Raw genomic sequence first — 21521 nt, 5'->3', positions numbered from 1 at the left:
AGAGTGCGTATATGTGGGCAGAACCTTTTTTTTTTTTTTTTCAAGAGAAATACGTTTACGAAAGGACATCCACAATCGCTGACAAGCATTTGTTTTTTTTTTTTGTTTTTTTTTTTTTTTTGTCAGTGCAAAAGCATTACACTTCAATGAGCGGCTATCCGATTCGGTGCGTCGCCAAATTAGGACTCAGCTGGCAGCGCCTCTCGGCCTGCGTCGTTAAGATGGCAGGATAAGATTGTAGCTGCGCTGATATTGATAATCGCAGCGCATATGAAGGCGCTGAAGTAGGTATTCGCCGCGAGATCGACCTAGAGGTGGCGTCACCGTCGCTCCGATAGTGTGGATCGGCAGCCGGCGGCGCTCGCAGAAACGCAGGCGGCGTATGTCTGTTTCCGAGTTTACGGCGGGTTTGTTGGCGATGAAAACGTGTCTTATGCAATGCATTAGCGATTTACTGTTTAGAGTGTTCTAATATTGCAGAACACAGAAAAAAAATCTGGATTTCGCCAATGCAGCAAAAAAAAAAAAAGAAAGATGCGTGGATTTTAGGGAAAAAAAGGCATGCAACCACTTGTCTTTTTGCGTTGTACGAAGCTCACAGACCTGATACTTAGGCTTGAACATGACATATCGCCTTTTCAATAGCGTGCATGTGCCTTATACGAGTGAGACGGGTAAATTTAGAGTCAAACCCACGGAGATCAAGGTTCGTGCTCTGACCTGCCGTACTTTATTGAATCGATGCAGCCTGGTTCATTATGTCTTACTTAACTCGAGGATTAAGCAGGTGAAATGCGGCACTGACAACGTACTGCCCGGCGGGCTGCCGTAGACTGAGTGAACATCAACTCTGGCTAGACAACCAGGCACAAGTATTCCCCAAAAATGAGATTACGCCGACACTGAACAGGAAGCCTCGCCGCACAGGAAACTGCTCACGTGTAGAGCGGTGGGTGAATTGAGTTTGCCGAGCTCAAAACAAGGCAGACGCTTCTTGCGGCAGATAGTCTCGTGTTGCACTGTGAAATGACTCTAAATGATTTCCTGAAACCGAGGAAAGTATAAGGAATTTCTGATTTCTGTGATGCTTATAAATGGTAAAGTATAGTAGTGTAATTATTCTTTATTCAATGACAATGAATTTCACCATGTGACGGAACGTTTAGACACTTGCAAAATTTAGGACTATCAGCGATTAATTTGCAGTAAAGTTGAAGTGCGAGCTACGGATCATTGAATATCATGTGACTATAAATATGTATTTATTCACGAACTAATCACTGAGGGTTAAGCCTGTATGAAGCTATTTTACTCCCCTTATCAGAAATAACCAGTTTGCTCGAAAGACAGGACCGAAGTCAAGGGTTCTGATGATTCTAATGGGCTACCAGTGTACATTAATCTACGTGTATTATGTAATATTGACACATGTCATTCATAGGCGACGAAGATTTGAACGGACGATTCGGAGAAGACGAGAAAGCAAAAACGGTGCTCCGCTTTTCGTGCTGACCTGACTGGTTGTTGGAGTTCGGTGCCAGAGCGCCTTCTGTGAAACGTTACGTTACAAATCTGGTGGAGGTTCTGGGTAGGAAGCCTGCTCTCAGATGTCATTGCAGCAGGTTCTACGGCCGTCTGAGGGTGCGTCGTCCTGTTAGCGGCCGGAAGGGGTCCGAATTCAGGGGGCTCTCCACGTAGGCGGCGGCTGAGGCGTTGATGTACGGGGGTAAGCTCCGTAGTGATAGGTTGATTATGCAGGACTGGATCGATACCGGTGATGATGCGGTGCTTGGCGACAGGAGTACGACCGACCTTAGAGCCTGTGTCGAAGCAGTCTGCGAAATCGCTCAGAAGAGCCGAGAGAAGATTCCTCTGATCGGGCCTCAAGTCGGGGTTAATTTTAACGGTGTGCAGAGCATGACAAGGTGCGGCCTCTTCTTTAGGGTTCGCTCCGGCGGTGCATAAATGAGACAAGGCAGTAACATCGTGAAGGACGGCAACAGCCATGTCCTTGGCGAGACGCCGCATCTGCTTAGCAAAATTTGTCAGGAGGACAGTAGCACAACTGTTCTGGAGTTGTACGAGTCCTCGAGCAACGGCTAATTCCTTCTCGAGTAGTAGCGGAAGGTGCCCATCCGCGATGCCCTCGTAATCGTGGAATAAGTCATGCTTTACAAGAACCAACACACTAGAACGTGCCGGAATCCTCACGTCATCGTCGACTATACGCAAAACGTTCAGACCCGGATCTTCGTTTTCAATGCGCGCCACGGCTCGTTTCGTCGAAAAGGAAACACGCGCTTCTTTCAGGTCAATGACACCGCCGTTGGTCTGCAGAAAGTGTAGACCAAGGATCAAGTCTTTAGAACACTCAGCAAGCACGATAAATTCTCCGACATACACAAAACCACGGATGCCGACCCGCGCTGTGCACTTGCCTGCAGGTTCAATCAAGTGACTTCCCGCCGTGCGAATTTTCGGGCCGGACCAATGTGTCAAAACTTTCTTCAATTCTCGGGCGAGACCATGGCTCATTACTAAATAATCGGCACCAGTGTCGAGTAACGCGGTGACATCCACTGCATCAATCGTTACACATAAATCGCAGGTAGTATGCCGGTTGCTGTCGCTACCTGACACAAGCGAAATCTCGTCGGGTCTGCCTGACGATGACGGAGGATCTTCACATTTCCAGACATCAGCGACCCTGCCTCCGAAGGCCGCTGGTATTAGTTTTCCCGGCTAGGGCTGGGAGAGGAGCGGCGTCGGGAAGAGTGGGGACTTGTAGAACGTTAGCTCGTCGGGGACATAGGCCGACGCTCTTGGTAACCGGACGTGACGGGATACTGTCGCGCTGCAAGGTCGCCTGCAAGAATTCGGGAGAAATACTATTGGCCGAAATTATTACCCTCAATACGATCTTACGTTAAAACTTGTCATGATTGTCAACGCCGAAAGACGCCACCCGTGAAACCAGCTGGATTTCTTCAGCCGATCGCTACACCGAAAACTCCTTTCCAACAAGTGGGGATGGATCTTCTTGGTCCTTTGCCGAAGTCAACTAATGGAAAGCGTTGGATTGTTGTCGCGACAGACTACTTGACCCGATATACTGAGACCGCGTCGCTCACAAATGGAACTGCCACCGAAGTAGCAGAGTTTTTTGTCCATGACATCGTATTGCGTCATGGCGCTCCGGCTGTTATCATTACCGAACGCGGGGCAGCTTTTACGGCCCGCCTGACTAAGGCTGTGCTGAACCTTACACACACTAGCCATAGACGGGCCACGGCATACCACCCGCAAACTAATGGCTCGGTGGAACGGCTAAACAGAATTCTGGACGACATGCTGTCTATGTACGTGGATATAGAGCATAAGACCTGGGATCAAATTTATGCCACGTTCGCATATAATACGGCACTTCAGGAGACGACGCGGCTCACACCCTTCGAGCTTGTCTTCGGCTGTCGAGTGACCACTACACTGGATACAATGTTGCCCGTATACACCGAAGACGAACATGAGCTTGACCTGGACGTCGCTAGTTTTACCCAGCGTGCGGAAGAAGCGCGGCAGCTGTCAAGGCAGCGCATATACCTACAACAGCAACTAGACGCTTACCGTTACAACAAGGGACGGCGCTTCGCTGCCTACGAGCCTGGAGACTATGTCTGGATTTGGACGCCTGTTCGTCATCGTGGGCTCTCTGAAAAATTGCTGCGCCGGTACTTCGGCCCATACCGTGTCCTCCGCCGCCTCAGCGACGTTGCTCGTTGAATCCGCGACCCAAGATCTCTCAAGCCGCAGACGACGCAAGTTCACTGATTTTGTACACGTCGTCCGGATGAAACCCTACCACGATCGCCCAGCTGACTATTCTTGAGACTGATGGTGCCCCGTTTTGTGTTGTGGTATGCCATACCAACCTAGCATACTATCTGTCAGCTCATCGCATCAAGCAGCATTTGCAGCATCGAGGCGATGCTGCCAAGAAGGTGGGGGGGGGGGGGGGGGCGGGGGGCAATGACACATGCCATTCATAGACGACGAAGATTTGAACGGGAGATTCGGAGAAGACGACGAAGCAAAAACGGTGCTCCGCTTTTCGTGCTGACCTGACTGGTTGTTGGTGTTCTTCGGTGCCAGAGTGCCAGAGCGCCTTCTGTGTTACGTTACGTTACAATATTTAGTATAATGGGTGCTGCGAAGATTTGTTTCTCAAACGTTCGAGCATTTCTCTAAAGCAAAATGTGCTCATTACTACTATTACGGATGCGCAGAATCCTTCAACAGGAAAAAAGTAAGAAATTAAATGCATATATGAGTTAAAACTCGTGACATCGGCTATATGACGGATGATGTAGGGGCGGACCTAGGTGTCTTTGACCACGTGGGATTGTTTAACGTGCAGTCAAATCCCACAGCCGAGGAGCGCCTTTCGAAACGGCCGGGCGAACCCCCGTTCTCGAAATCAGCAGTCGAGCGCCCTACCACTGAGACACCGCAACAGAGGTTTAAAAGAAAAAAAAAGTACTCAGACAATTCTATCGTGGATACCGAAAGCACAAATGGCTTGTTCAAACTGGATTTTGCTATGCAGCAGTCTGCGGTCGCATGTGTAAGTAGTTGCGATATTCCAAACAGAAACGGGAATATACAATTTTTGAGCGTTTTCATTAAGTTGTACTGACAGCGGCAACGGGTTTGCTTTGACACGGCGCTTAACGACCGCAGCGCTTCGTTTGAGACACTCTTTGTCAAAAAATCTCAAAATAGCCTGTTAATGTCTCTTTTGCAAGAGGCAGATAAGTAAGCAAAAGCGCACAGGAACCGCGACACAAACAAAAAGAGCCCTTGTACATGCCGCACGCGTGCACGTAAATCACTGCGGGCTGGCACGCGACGCGAACACGCATCCACACTGGGTAGGGTTCGCCGCTATACCGCTAGGTGGCCACTCTGCTCGAGGCCGATTAGCACTGGGTGCCCACGGCAAGACCACAGATAAGGCGGTACAGGGAGATATGGGCTGGGCATCTTTCGAAGTACGAGAAGCTCAGAGTAAAATATTATATGAGGAACGCCTGAGGAAATTGGACAGTAACAGGTTCAGCTAAAGTATTTAAATACCTATATCTAAAAAGCGGTGGCTCACAATGGAAGAAAAGAACTAGGAAACTAACCAGTCAGTGTGCTGGCCACAAGGACGAGGAAATAAAGAGCGTTACGCAACAGGTGAAAAACACTGAAGGTAAAGATTGGATAAATTCTATGGAAAGGAAACAGAGTGCGGAACTACGCCGAAAGTGGAAAACGCAGATCAGGAAGGAAGCTTTATTTAATAACTAAAGAGGCAGTGCCCTACTTTTTGAAGCTAGATCAGGATGCCTTAGAACACGCAGCTACAAAATGGAGTTTAACAATGAAGATGACACATGTGCAGTATGTGGTAAATCCACATACACAATTAACCATCTTATACTCGAATGTGATGGTATCCATCCGGAAGTCGATGCAGGCGCAGTCACTCTTCCTGAGGCCCTGAGGTTTAGAGATACCAGTGGCCTGGTAATGAACCTGCGGGGGAAGCTAGCAAAAAACGATTGGAAGATTGGTGGCTTAAACGCAGAAAAGTAACATAATGTCAGCAATGTAGAAAAAAATTACATAAGTAGAATGAAGGTATAGTGAACTGATCTAAAACAATAATTAGGATATAGGGAAAAAACGAACATGATAACATCTGCTACCACCCCGTTTCAAAGGGGACGCTCCTATATTCCATCCAGCCATCCACCCATCCATCCATCCATCCGTCCGTCCGTCCGTCCATCTGTCTCTCCATCCATCCATCCATCCATCCATCCATCCATCCATCCATCCATCCATCCATCCATCCATCCATCCATCCATCCATCCATCCATCCGTCCATCCGTCCATCCGTCCATCCGTCCATCCATCCATCCATCCATCCATCCATCCATCCATCCATCCATCCATCCATCCATCCATCCATCCATCCATCCATCCATCCATCCATCCATCCATCCATCCATCCATCCATCCATCCATCGAACCCAATAGCATGAGCTCAAACGCTCGTGCATCATCGAACTGCCCAGCAACCGAGCCAGGTAGCAGCACCATGTCATCGGTCCGCTCCGTCGACCGACCAGCCGCGGCTCCTGGCCTCCCTCAATAAACAGAGGCGGCCCGCAATCACCCCCTCATCCTGATTGTTCCGCAAGATCAGAATCCAGCCTTTCCTTTGATCGCGAGCAGGCTGCCCCTAGACCACGCTACTTTAACCTTCGTGCGGCGTGGTTAAAGCGGATGTGTCGCTCATATCAACTTGCACAGGTTATATACTATGGTCATCCTCGTGCATGAGCGTGCCCCCGACAGGTCATAGCGAGAGGACAGCGAACAATGCCGCTTACATCCATCATCCGTCAAGATAAACTATGCGCCGAAATAGTCCTTTCGCATGTTGTACTAGGTTTAACCATGTTAAACCTCTGCGGGAATCGGCGCTGGTCCATTTTTGGTTCGGATGGGTATACGTTTCGCATGGACAGACCCATACTGATATACGGTGCTGCATTTGCATGCGACGCTGTGAACGCTTTTCATAAGCGGTCTTTCATGAACAGCGGTGCAACCGAAGGACACAATTCCTGTGCCCGTGCACACAGTCTTAACTGCTTAGCGCGGAGTTCCGAAACTAGGATATTTAGTGGTTCTCTACTATACATACGTCACAGCTGCAGGCGGCAAGTGCAGCACAAGCCAACAGAAGCAACATGTGCTGTGTTCAGTGGCGGAAACATACCGCACTTTTGTTTTATTATTATTGTTTACATTGCGGATATGCCACATAGGCCAGGCCATAACCTCGTCACTTTGCTTGAATTAAGCAATGTTGCAAGAGACTGTCAGTATCTACGTACAAGTCATGAAAACCCTGAACGGTTCGCACCTAACCATGTGCGCTAAAAAGTGCAATTGTACTAACCCCGAATTCTATGGACAATGGCGCCATCGTCAGTAGCCGAGGTCACACGGCTAGAGAAATTTCCGATGCCTTCCTCGATGGAAAAACACGGTCCACATGCGTTAGAAGCGCCTCGGGAGCTCTTCGCGGTGGATAATATTTGGTCTCCTTAGATTTTGTGTAATGTATTCTTGGATTTTCTAGCGCGTTTTAGCAGTTATAAACTTGACAGCTTAAGATTTTTTTTTTTTTTTTTGAAGCGAAAGCGTCACTTCCCGCTATGGTAAAGCAGTGTTTAGGGCACTCGACAGCTATGCCCGAATTTGCAGGATTGAATCCCGGCCTCGGTGGCCGCTTTTTCGATGGAAACGAAAATCTAGGCGCCCGTGTGCAGTGCGATGTCAGTGCATGTTAAAGAACCCCAGGCGATTTAAATTTCCGGAGCTCTCCTCTATATATACGGATTCTCTCGTAGCCAGGTTCGCTTTGAGACGTTAAACCCATACACCGAGTTAAACCGAAAGCTTCACAACGTCATGTGTCATGCGAGATCCACCTCTCCGACCGCTTGGCCTTCAAAGAGCCGGAGGTCAGAGTGTGGCTTTATATCTTAACCATGGTACCACCTATAGTGTACCCCCACTTGACCTTCGACGGCAGATACAGCATCACGTGTTCCTCTCGTAGTTGAAGACGTTCTTCACTACATAGTCTCGGCAGTTTGATCGCTGCAAATCCATGTCTGCCGACGTCTGCCTAAGCGTAACCAAACAAAACCAAGCGAAACCATGCTTTTGCTTTGCCTAACTATAGGCTTAGCAGGGTTAAACCTCAGCCATTGTTTTTTGTTAATACCGTTTACAATGAAACTGAAGCAGCGCACATATTTTGGAGTTGAAGAGTTTATAAAAAATTTGTGACCATATACAGCTATTCCGGGACTGAGGCTGAGCGACCGTCCTAACTGAAACAATTTGCTTCAATCATTATTGCCTGTAAAGCATTAGAGGGTGCACTGATGTCCTGATTTTGTCACAGGAACTTCATGTTGGTGCTTCCGTTGTATTGCTAACAAAGTTGACGTATATATATATATCGCGAAGTGTTCAGTTAGGGGCCTGTTCGACTTCTCTTGCGTTCAAGATGGCTTTTATCTACGGGCCTGCGTCATTCGAGTTTTACGTTTCGATCCTCATGCCCGTATACACCTCTGCGAGTTTTACATCTGGCTGCCGTTTTGTGCGTATACGGCTGCGGGTGGAGCCCTAGGCACCACGGCCGGCCATTCTGCTGGCCCTCACAAAAGCCCTGACCAGGGCTAACTTCGCCTGGCACCTGGATCCACGGAGCGTCAAAACTCCCCTTTATCGACGCGCACCAACGCTCGCCTGCGCGTAGCGTGCGCGGCAAGAGTTATTTTGGTCGGAGCTCGCTAAATCGCCGGCTGCGTCCGCGCCACATCGCTGTTGCCGCAGCTACGCTGCCGCAGTTTTCATCGGCGCGCCGCGCTCAAAACTCGCAACGCCAAACAGTAGGCGGCCGCCGCGGTCGATAACGATTTTCCGACGCCTCTTTGCGGCCGCGCGCTCCTGCCACCCGCCTTCGCTTAGAAGCAGTCCATCCGATCACGTGACAGAGGCGCGCATGCGCGAGTGGCGACAGCTTTCGGAAACGCCCACCGCTGCACGCACAGGAGTCCGATGCTCACGTGTTTGTGCTCGCTCTCCTGATATTTCGTGCTCCGAGCCAGCATGCTTCAATCTCTTACTCCTTTCCAACGGCAGTTATCGCCCTTGTTCCAACAGAGTTGTTGAAAAGAGGGCTCTGCAGTGCGCACTCGCTGCAGGGGGTGTGCACGCGTGAGTGAATCCGTGTCGCGGATCTATACATAACGCTCGGCGTGCGTGCAACGGGCGGCCGTTGTTTGCTGGCGATGAGTAGTCGATAATGTGCCAGGGACGATGATCCACAAGGCTGTGAGCAGCTGGAGCGTGTCCGGAGTGGAAGTCGGCCGATTTTCTGCGAGGCGCATTCCTCGAAAACTCTGCAAACTCAAGTGAAAAGCGACTTCAGCGACTTCAGCACATTTTCCCGTCAACACTTGCCTTGCAGTGAAGTTCAGTGCCAAACATTGTCCCAGTTAGTCCCGGATCCCTGCAGCAGCTTTAAAACGCCATAAATATGCAACAGAAAAAAAACGACAATTTCGGTTCCGAAATGTCTCTCAAATACTGTAAAAAGTTCTTTTTCGCGAAGTTTTACCCTTAAACTTCCATGAAGAAGAGAAAATTCCTCGAACAAAATCTCACTGCCCTCATGACTCCTTGCATAGGGTTAAGCGGCCGGGTACAACAGGCGAACAAGAACAGACACATTCCTACGCGTGCCATCAGCTTTAAAGCAAGTATGCACCTAGGTCACATGGGGCGGCCATGTTGTGGTGTATGTATGCGTTGAAACCTTTTGCCTTGGTACATACATGCACCACAACATGGGGCGGCCATGTTGTAGTGCATGTACCAAGGCAAAAGGTTTCAACGCATATCTAATCGGCTTATCGCCACCTGCACGCTGCTTCCACTACAGAAACTGTCAGGGCGCTGCTCCACAAATGGGACCCCGTGACGTCGTATGAATACCTCTGATTGGCGTAAACGTCTTCTATCATCACTTTGACGTAGCATAATAAACAGAAGACATGAATATATATACTAGTTTAAAGACAAGTGCTTTTTTGCAGAAATCGCTGGTATAGAAGTGGATTTTCGCCTATGTCCAAATAAAGCACAGGGGCTATTTCTTAACGGCTAAAAAGTCATGTGTAATAAATTTCCTTCGCTCGTATTTTTGACCTGTCGGAATTTCCTGTAGAAAGGAATCAAGCTGACTCACTCCTTATATGTGAAAAGTTTTGATTACTTACGTGCATAGCTGCTCCCACTGCTTCGTTCACGGAATCACTGATGGCAGCCCTTTTGCACCTGGCTGCCAGCTGTCAAATGTCAATGCCAATCCCCAACGATGGCATCTAAGAAGATCCAGTTTCTTGAGAGAAGTACCATCAAACGCCTTAATTCGCGGCATTCGGCTAAGATTTTTACAAGAAATAAGAAAATGACACAAAAAAAAAATTGTTTAAGCGTCAGAGACCCATATTGTGCTCTACAAACTTTTTAACATTCAATTTGAGACACCCATATACGCTATACTTCTGCTGCCTTCCACCTGCATAAGCAGCCACCGGATTTTACATGCAGTCAAATATCACGAGAAGAGAACAGAGCAAAAGTCGCTTAGAATAGTGCAAGCTCAACATCAAATAAAATGGCTCAGGATTAGAAGAAATACAGGTATGTACCTCTAGCGCCGCTAAATTTCGAAGCCGAAGTGCAGCGATGGTATAGGACAGATTTTTCCAGCCGGATCTCTGAGGCTACACTTTCATTCACTTCCCAATTGGATAACGAAGTTCTTTTCCTTAACACCACAAGTATGGATCAAGTGGGGGAAAGAAAGAAAGCTCCATTTTCACACCATATTTTCTCCATACGTAATCTGTCTTTTGCCTCGAAATGAAAAAAAAAAAAAAAAGAAAAGAAAAACATGTGAGTGTAGGAAGAAAGAGCCACGAAATCGATTTTTACTGAGCTCAAAAGGTGGATGTGGTTGTCCTCACTTTTTCTTTAAGCTTAAGGCATACAATGCTTGTAGGCATGGGGAAAAAAATGTTTTAGCTTTTCATTTCACCCATTTTCTCTGCGGTTGAGACCTCACATCTTAGAAGGCGCTACACGACAAACAAATGGCGTAAATATCAGTGAAATGCTTAACTTGAATGTTTCGCTTCAATGCTATAGTAGATTGATGATGGTGGCAATTTTGGTCAGCAGGCCATTCCAATCTCGTGCTATGAACCGCAAAATGTCCACTGAAAGATCGCACTATGTGCTTGTGAGAGATACATTGCATTATGTACGATGACTGAAGCGATTGATGGGGTGGGCTCCTTTTACATTCACCTATTAAATTAATCCGTTTTCAGTGCATTTAACTGCTCAAGCCAACGGGGAGGTTAGCTGGATTTCATGACGTTCAGTAGGTTTGCGCACCACGGTAGCACCTCCGCGCCATGCGCTGCATGTACTCCGGTAAACGCGGGAAGATATCTCGCGAACAGGCATCGCAGAAAATTATCGAGTGACTCTAGTCGATATTCGTCCCGCAGCTCACGTGAGGGACGCCGTTGGCTGCGTGCGTGTGGGACTTGTTTGCTTCCCTCGTTAGGGCCGGAAGTATCGCCCAGAGCGCCCCGCCGTCAACTGGTGCGGTTACGGTCGCGCCTGTCTCGTCCGCCCGCATCAACATCTGCGAGCGCGTGCACGAGATCACCGTCGGCCTAGCATTACCTCTGTTTATGGAGCCCCTCTGATCGCGACTGCGACCGACAACTGTCGCGCGATGCGTGCGCGCGGCCGATTATTAACATGGTTCGCGCCACCGTCGTACTGGTGATTTTATCCGCAGCCGTTATTTTATTTACTTTTTGCGCTAGGAAGATTGGCATCCCTAGCGTTGCTCGTCACTTGTCCGTGCATAGAAACTGATTCTTCCCCTAATCAATCCTGGCGAAAAGAGCAGCTTCCAAAAAAGGAAAAAGAAAGTTTGCGCGTGAGTACGTGATGGCGAGTGGGCCTGTGTTCACGGCGAAGGATATAAACCTGACTCTTGTTTGGCACGCGGCTTTTTGATCTGAAAACTGCTGCTGACGGCCCGATTCCTGCGTGACGCTAACATGCTTTGAAGAAAGCGTCTGCAAAAAGTACATTTTTTACTATTCAGGACACCCGAGAATGACATGTAAAGTTGCAGGAATATTTTAGTGTGTCTACGGTGGATTCTGCATGCGACGAGGAGGAGAGGGGGGAAGGTCACTTACTTTTAATGAGTGCAGTTCGTCGCTGGTGCCTGGCACTATAAAGACCAGTGCATACACAGATGACACGTCGGTAGCTGGTGTGCGGCGAAGATCATTCGCCCGTTTTGCATATAGTAGCAGTCCGCCTTTATGAACAGAAAAAACAGCGCCCGTATTTGGCGATAACTGTCTCAAAAGGTTCACTGAAATGACCGAGCCTGTCTCTAGAGAGAGAGAGAGAGGGAGAGTAGTTTAATGAGAAGAAAGGGAGAGAGGTCGGCCGGTGGTAAAGAAAACCTGGCCTGCTATCTACACACTGGGGAAGGGGGGAAGAGGAAGTTAAGGGAAAGTTAAGGTGTGAATGAAGGGTGATGATGTCATCTCTTATTAATCATTCCTCAATGGGGTAGTTCCAAGCCATATTGTGTCATATTTTCTCATCTCGCTAGAGACCACGCTAGCATAGATTCGTATACCTTTTTTCGTGCTGCGCGCTCCCTTGTCAACTCTATATGTATAGAAAGCATTCGGTGCACAGAGTGCGTTGCAGCAGGAAAGTGACTGAAGCGCGTGTCCTTCCAATGGCAGACACGGGCTCGGTTTCCTACACTAGTTTGCACTCAGTTCCGAACACTGATCAATAGAGACTGCAATTTAGACAATTGCCTTCTTTTTTTCAAACCTGCGCGTCGTTACCACACCATGTTTGGAATTGACCACGAGTTATCCTTCGCTAGAGCTTTTAATACTGTCCTTATAATGCGTATTTTTTATATTAGTGCCTATATATGCTTTCTTTTTTTCCACGTTGGTGCCTTCAAATGTTTCGTTTTTCTTAAACGGGCCCTGCAAATTCAACATTGTCTCGCTTTAGCGGGCATTTACAATTTTGAGTCAAAACCATACACGGCTACATTAGATTATGTCGTCTATTGGCTGTGGTGCACATTGCTTCAACGCCGGTTGCATAAATAATGCATCCTGCAGGGTCAGTGCAAAGTTGCGGAACAACCATTTTCTTTCCACTGTCTCCAGCCATTCCACAAAGAGAGTTTGCAGCATTTGACTGTTTTGCTGTTAAAGTGGTAACTGGCCGGATGGCGCAGAGTTCATGAAAATGCCCCTTATTATTATTATTTTTTTTTGAGGTCACCCTCCAAGGAGACCTCGAGTACTGTATAGTATAGCAGAAGTGACGTCATCACCTGGTTTGCTGCGCGTGTAATGCGGTCAGATTAAGTTTCGCACGGGAGAAACCAACGAATTGCAGCTGCATATTTTTAAAAAGTGTTTTTTTTTTTTTTCGTTTCCAGCTAATATGACATCGTCTTCTTCATGGCTTCTAACTTGCCATTCAAATTACCCGCCAAAATTATTCAAAAAGGTTTTCAGTTATTTAGATGTACAATTAGAGTTGCTTTTATGGAAAACTGCGTCAGCTCTACCTGAAAATGCTTTTCTGAAAAATATCTTTCTTGTCTCGAAGTTGATATATATATATAGCTATATTTAGGACTAGTTAAATAATGTTTTTTTTTTCGCTGAAACACATGGCGTATAGAACGCTTCCTAGATGCTTCTAACTTCACTCGAGGAACCAGCGAGTCCTTTGGACCTGCGACTCCCTATATAATTCTCTACTGTCACATATACAAGCTAGACCTCGCACACGTCCTCCTCAACATTTTTCGGGGCTTGAGGAACCGCCGTCACCAGCCGTGTCTGTATGAACTGTTTTAGGCGTATTTTTGTTTTCTTTATTAGTTACTCTTTGAGCTAGCTCAAGTGAGTGACGCACAGCACGCTGTCAGCTGACAGCGCGCTGCGCGTCACTCACCGAACGCGTGCAGATGCTTTAAATGTTTCGTACCGCCGTCTTCAATGCCTAATCTTTTCACTCTACCGTGTCCGGCCACCTTCGATGCTTTCGCTTCTTGACACGCTAGTGATGGTATGCTCTTTCCGGCGTCAGCGACGCGTTAGCACAACTAAGTCCCTATCCCTCCACCTTCGTGTAAGGAAAGTGGGCGAGTTGGTGAACGTTCAACATTAACGTACAGCGCGAAAAACGAAGACAGGGGAAGAAACACACAAACAAACAAGCGCTGACTATCAACTGCAGTTTCATTAGGAAATGCTCCTGCTTATAAAGGTTTTAAACCCAGCACGCGCAGGCGCACAAAGAATGAAACACGTCAAAAAACAAAAACAACAAAACAGCTAACTACTCTCTGGAAGATGCCTCAACTGGAAGGTGCCTCAACGTCCGCCTGAGAGAGCACGAGAGGTCGCTGGGGACCTCTGCCGCTTCATAAAATCTCGTTCTACATTGCCGTGGATGCAGCAAAGATAATGATAGCGCTTGTATTCCTGATTTGGGGCGTGCCGATGTTGTCTTCAGGCACAGGAATCAGCTGTGCCGGGAAATAGCGGAGGCCTATCTGATCGCCACAACGCGCACGCCGTGCGTATAGCGAAACCTACGGTGGCGTTACACCAGGTAGAACTGGACTATCTTGAGACTACTGCTGCAGCGCAATGAGGTTAGTGCGCACGTGTGCTTTAGTTTGCTGTTTTGTTGTTTTTAATTTTTGGTGTGTTTCATTATTTGTGCGGCGGCGCGTGCTGGGTTTGTTAATGACTGCGACATTGCAACTAGCGTGAAAAACACAAAGGACAGTGGCAAAAGGTACCGACGGGACACTAGCGTGCTGTCCCGTTGGCACCTTTTGTCGCTGTCCTTTGTGCTTTTCCCGCTAGTTGCAATGTCCCAGTCATTACCGAATACACACCAACTAGCCTAACTGTCTTCCATGATCGTGCTGGGTTTGAAGCCTTTAAGCCCGAGTATTTCCTAATAAAATTTCAGTTGATAGTCAGCCCTTGTTTGTTTGCGTGTTTCTTCCCCTGTGTTCGTTTTTCTCACTGTACAAAATATTGTTCGTGTAAGGGCGGCTTCGCAAAGCTTTCGTCGACAAAAGAGGTGAGCTTTTCCATGTCTTCTTCTGGTTCCTTTGCACGACCTCTACTGCAACATTATCGCCGCTAAGCAAAATGCACCTGTAAGCGCAGAAGTAACGAATAATAGATAACTATTTAAAGCACATCGGGTGAGATGCTATAAATATGGAACACTTATGAGCAGGGCTGCAGCGATGGGCGTGTTTATACTGCTCGGTTTGCTCTGGCGCTGATTTTCATTCTGCTCAACGCTGTACCATTTGAAGATTTCATGATGTTTCTTTTTTATGATGAGCCCGTCTCAGATTTAACTTTTTTAATGTTTCTAGAGTATTCTTCTTCGCGGACTTTTCACGGACGACGTTCACCAGAATTGGCCAAGAATAGAAGCTTAAAGTGGTGCGGGCTTAATATGTGCTAAGATGCGTAGCCATCGGGGGCTCGAAATCTGTCTTGTCTTCCTGCCAAACGGGCTCATGGCTCTCGAAACGCTGCATCGAACTCTGCTCAGAAGCGTCCCAGGGACATCGATGTCAGGTCGCTCCTGAGGCGAAGCAGGGCCGGCCGTTTCGTGGTGGCGCGAGGGCTCGATGGAGCGAGATTACGTGAGATGTGTCCACGGACAGGAAGTAAAGGGGAAAGCGCCGTGTTGGGCTTGAGTGTGTGCTTATTCGCGGGTCCCGCGCGGAATTTAGCCTCGTGTCAGACGAGCGGCGGCTGAGTCCCTTGATGCGGCGTTACACCTCTCGGATTAGCGGCTGTCTGTTCGTGTTACTCGCGGTTACCGGTTTCATCCGCGCGTAGCGCCAAAGCGAGATTCTGCGTCGCTCTCTGGAACCAGGGATGTGGGTAATGACGGTCTTCGTGTTTCGTTTAGTGGCTCCACGCGAGGCGGAGAGGTTTAGCTGGCAGATAATTCGGAGAGCATCGGCTAACTCGTTCTGATTAGGGTCTCCCTGTATTCGTGACGAACGCACGAGTTTTTATTGTTTTTTTTTGTTTTTTTTTTTCTCCGATTCTCCTCTGTGTTCTTTTGCTTCTGCGGTTGGGAGATGGAGTAGTGATCGATTGTTCGCCAAGTTCTGCGTTAATTATTGTTCTAGCCATGCCATTGCCTTTGACAACGCAAATAAAGATGGTCAGAAGAAGGGCAGAAACTTTCCTTTGGTCACTTTGAGATACGCAAAAACTTTCTTTTATGTTTAAAAACTTTCAGCCATACTAACATGTTATGCACTCCTTTTTTAAGGCAATGCGAAAAAAGGAGCCAGCAGCCATGAAAATTAAGCAACGCAGAACTATTTTTTTTATCAGTGAGATATTGGTCGTGTAATAATTTTTTTATTATCTGAAGGATAATTGCTTAGTAAGAAGAAGAAAAAAATTTACAAGGGTTCAACGCTGCTGCTGTGCGAGAACCCTTATATGCTACCTGTGGCATCTAGACTGCCACAACTGAGTTCCTAGTTATGCTATTAAGAAGATAAGCGAAGGGAAACAATGGGATCGTTAACTTATTACATACATGTGAAGGAAACCTCCACCATATTTGCGTCATCACGAGCCTTTTATTTCCACCCTCTTGTCCGCTCAAGTAAAAGGTGTTTTGCAAAATGTAGCCTCTCCAGTTGTTCTTTTTACAATTATACCGAAGGTTAAAGAAGAGCTTTGGAACAGATCTAATGACGCCAAAATTCGTTAGTGACTCGAATCTCACCCAACTAATACATGCTTTGTCAAATTCAGCACGGACGCCTGTGGCCGCGCTTCTGTATATGGGCCCCTGTGACGAAACATTCTGTGCTGCTTTTGTGCATGAACTCCTGAGTAACGAGGCTTCAGAACGATATATGACAGCGAGCAGTTGACGCGCCGGTTTGCGCGAAGAAACATAACAAGGACGTGCGTACGTATGGTCTTTGCCGAAAGTACCCAGGCTCCGGGTTCCGCTTCTTAGTCGGACAGTAGAGAATTCCTACCACCTCTGAAGCTGTAAATATATGTGCAAAGTAAAGGCAAGCTCCTGTCCTCACTAATTAATAAGTTGTGATCCTCTGGACGCCATGTTGACTTTACAATACAAGCGAGAAGCAAAACGTGCAGCCTGGTTACGTTTGGCAAATACAGTACATTGGGAGATGTTGGCATCTATGTTATAGAATGGACGAATTAAGCATGCTTGCTGTTCAGCACAGTCATGAAAAAAAAAATGCGGTCTAATCCGCACTTGGATTAACTAACTGCAGGAAAGCATGCGTGATGTTCAAACCTGATCCCCTGTATCGGAAGCAAAATAACGAAGAGGGCTGTCACTAAAGAAACCTTTGTTCAAAGCACACACTTGGCAACAGCGATGACATATAGTATAATACCGCATACAAACCTCACCTGTTATCGGCGTCTGGGTGGAGGCAATTGTTCCGTATTTAATGTACACTCCATCACGTGTTCCAGGCGAGGTATAGGACAGAAGCTTCGGCGAGTTGAGGTGAGGTAAGTGTGGTGGATGCAACCAACAAGGACGCGAAAGACATCCTGCGCGTTCTAAAATGATAAAAAGCAATGTTTTCAAGACCTGCCTTTTTGGTCCTCTCGCGAGGATATTGCACTTTAATTAAAGGATGAAATTTATCTCTCGCACGGTGTCTTTTTTATAAATGTTTGCTTCAAAGTTGAACACGACTGAAATATCGTGTCCCTCCAGATATCGTCGCGCATAGGCTAGGTGTGCTGTGCAATGTTTCAGTGGGCACTCCGATCATGCCATAGGTACTGTACGATTTGGTTCCGTGCTTTCATACGATGGATAAATTTACCGAGTGCCCGTAACAATAGACGTTTTTAACTGAACAAAGACGTATTAGCTACGTATACCGTTTTACCAGGTGCATCTTGCGTAAAGGCACTGGGGTCCAGCGAGGGCACTAAGTGTGCGCAGCCGGCGTCCTGTAAAGCCTCTAAAATCGCGTCAGTGGTGATGATGAGAGGCTCAAACATGTCACTCGTGGATGCTTGTGAGCCATATGGAGTAAGGATCAGTTGCAGTAGTCCTTTATATAATGAAACAGAACAACCCTGACGTAGGCGAGCCGCTTCCATCGCGTGGCAATTATCCTCGATGGGTATCTCCACTGCGTCGACATAAGCGTGGTCGCAGCGTGCGTACACACTCTACGGACGAGCGCGTACGACGGCTCTGGCAGAAAAATGACCCGAGAAGCAGCCACGGCGGCGTCGCAGAAGCGCGCGGCCCAACGAGCGGCGGCCAAAGTGGCACTCAGCCAAGCGGCGGAGCGCTATGCTCCAAACGAGCGTCAACTTCCTTCTGCCATTAGGGATTCAGGAGGGCGCCGCCGATGGGAGTGTGCCGCGCTTCCCGTCGGGATGATCGCTCGCCGAGTTTCGAGCAGCACAACTATAGGTGCACTCGTCCTCGCGTACAGCTGAATGTAGACCCTTAGCGGAATACGCTCGCAACCAAAATGGCGTGAAGGCGCTGCAAGCATCGCGTTAAAACAAAATGGCTACAACAGCAAGCACGTGCACGTCTTCTCAGCGACCCAGTTAAACTTTCCCCGTGGTTATCTAGGTTCAATTCGATTATAGAGAAAATTACAACGGCGCGGTAAGCACCAACGGAAGTTTGGTTTGTAGGATTTACCGTCGCTAAGCAGCTCAGGCTATGAGAGACGCCGTAGTTGAGGACTCCGGAAGTTTCGACCACCTCGGGTTCTTTAATGCGCACTGGCGTCGCACGGATGCCTTGCTTTTCGCCTGCAGCGAAAAGCGACCACCGAGGCCGGGATTCGATCCCGCATCCTCGGGGACAGCAGTCGAGCGCACTAACCCCTGTGCCGCTCCAGCGGGACCGACGGAAGTATAGGCATGGAATGGATAGGGCAGTCCACCGGGTGCCCGTCGCCATTGTCGTCGTCTTTGTCGCCTCACCAGCTGCTCAACTCCTCGGGATTTTCAAGCTTACCTTGTCAACAACGCTGCCGTCGAGCTGGATTTAGCAGAGAAAATGGTGTTATCAACGGCGAAACAAAGCTGCTGCGCGGCGTCATCGCTTAACACCAGGTACTGCCGCATCTGGCTTCGCGTTCAACCATTGTTTGCGACAACAAACTTGCCACCGGCCACGCTTTCCCTATGCCCTGTGCTCTCCTTCCTCTGGGAAGAAAAACGCGAATGAAATATGCCAAACCTCCATAACGAACTCCATCGATCCCACACCCAGAGAACTCACAAGCTTCTGATATTAATGCACGAATGTGCATATACGAAACCAACTCTGCGCCTTGCAGTTACTGCTGTATATGCCTATAGACCAAAGAAGCGTTTGTCTTGCTTTTGTCCGCGAGTGTTTTTCTACTGCATGACGGGCTGCCTTACGGTCAAGGGTGATATGGCATTAGTCCCTGCGTACTCATCGGAAAAATAACGCGCGCAACACAAGCATTACTTTGAAGGCTTCTGGCCCTGCATTGTCTGGAGCGCGTGCGTGCGGGCGCACGCACGCACGCACGCACGCACGCACGCACACACACACACACACACACACACACACACACACACACACACACACACACACACACACACACACACACACACACACACACACACACACACACACACACACACACACACACACACACACACACACACACACACACACACACACACACACACACACACACACACACACACACACACACACACACACACACACACACACACACACACACACACACACACACACACACACACGCACGCACGCACATGCACGCACACATACACGATATTGCAAGACATCCAAACCGATGGGCAATCCAGCGCCAGAAGTCTTCAGATTCATCTAACCAACTAGCCCGCACGCAAGTTCTACAAGCACTACAGCTAAGTCTCAGCATCCTACTAACGGACGTGTCTGCATGGCTGTCGGTTTGCATATGTTTCTCCGCTCGATTTTTGGCTGCCTTGCTGCATACTTCAACAATACTGCGTGCTGACGCTTCTCATTCTCATTCTCGCCAAACTCAGGCGAACATCATCTGAATGTGAAGAACATGTTTCTAAACTATGGAGTTATAACCAGCTCCGGCTCAAATAGAGCAGCTTTGTTTTGCAGTGTCATTAGATCTCTCGGCCATTGCCACAGCGTCTCGTGCAGCTTCGTTCTTCGCTTTTCATCGCCTGTTCTTTTTTTTTTCTTTTTTTTTTTATAGCCTCGGATTTTCGTTTGCAGGCTGCCGCCGTGGCTGTGAGAATGAAAGGTAAAAAAGGCCGCCTATGATGGTGTAGCCGCAGATGATGGTGAGAATTGGCTGCGTAATGTATTGCTAAAGCAGGCTAACAACAAGCTAAAACACGGGTCGAAGCTAAAAACTAAAAGCAGCACTAAAAACATTAACATGAACGGTTGTAGAACAACTGAAGCAACACATGAAGCTAAGCGTGCTCTCCAAATAGGAAAAGCGGCTGATGGTGGAGGCTCCTCGTCTGCGGAAGCATCCTCCATACACCCTACCTATATATAGCTAGAAGAACGGAAGTGGACGAAAACGGTTTATGTACGGCAGTCTTGGCCGGTATGCGGCTACCGTACTATGAGATATTATAAGCAACACTAAGCATTTCACGCCATGCACCTTACGCTTGAGCCTACACTCTACGATGAAATTTTGTTCTTAATAAATGTTTACCCATTTGTCGCCCTAGATGCACATGGTCCCTCAAGGCTGTGTGCTATAACCCGCCGCGCCAATTTCATACCTCATCGCTTCAAAGCTTTCATGACTTCATAAGCTGGGAACTCTGGCGAAGCATACATCTCACTCTGCATGATGATATGCTGTGAGGGAACTAGAGCTTTCACAGCTCGATTTGGCTTTAGCACTATTAGAGATCGCTATTTTGGAAGAACACACTTGTATACTTTGGTTCTATAAACTATGGCACCGCCGTGGAGGCTGCTGTGTGCACGAGAAGACACCTTCCGTAACTACCAGAGTTGTTCGTACTCTATACAGCGACCCACTATTGGCTGAAGTCGTACGCGGTGCTATTCCGATTGCCGACAACACTGGCACTGGCCACTCACGAACGCGAACCACTTCTAGAATTAGTCCGCTACCGTCAGCTGTGCGTTCTAAAGCTTGGCAAGTTTTTGTCGCCTCCGTAGACTTTAGGCACTTGGTCGGCTTGCACGTTTGCAAACAGAAAAATGGATATTACAGTATGTCGAAGTAGGGATCATAACCCCTTCGCGAACCGGCAAGCTTACCCCTTCTTGAACCGCAACAAAATTACGGCTCATTAATTGTTGGCATGAGCTGCTGGTTCGATGCAACTGTCAGAGAAAGCGCATTGGAGACAACAAAAAACCTCTTGCGGGAGAAATCCTTGATATATATTTGTAAAATTTATCCTTTTGCCCTCTTACCATAGGTACCGCCTTTGAAGTCGTGGCTGATAGCTTGCTAGCAGTGGCAGCCGCCGGCTCCGTTATCAAAGGCTTGCTGCATTAGAGCAAAAAGGGGACACAATAATTGAAAAAAGAATGCGAAAAAAAGGTGCGGACAACGCGCAAGAAACAGCAGTAAATTTTGCGGGACCGCAGCCAGTACAGAATATGTTATTGGAAG

General features: G+C 47.9%; 1 long non-coding RNA gene across 1 annotated transcript in view; it reads right to left on the bottom strand.

Annotated features, from left to right (window-relative positions):
* Positions 1 to 21521, bottom strand: part of LOC146187600 (uncharacterized) — a 105006-nt gene that overhangs the window by 54371 nt on the left and 29114 nt on the right. The window contains exon 2 of the long non-coding RNA XR_014707138.1: positions 21320 to 21395. This is a non-coding gene — a long non-coding RNA (uncharacterized LOC146187600). The remainder of the gene's footprint in view (positions 1 to 21319; positions 21396 to 21521) is intronic.

This window comes from Amblyomma maculatum, chromosome 5, assembly GCF_055883805.1.
Source record: "Amblyomma maculatum isolate TAMU_Amacu chromosome 5, ASM5588380v1, whole genome shotgun sequence".
NCBI lineage: Eukaryota > Metazoa > Arthropoda > Arachnida > Ixodida > Ixodidae > Amblyomma > Amblyomma maculatum.
Note: the sequence above shows the minus strand (reverse complement) of the source record. Positions and strands in the feature narration are given on the sequence as shown.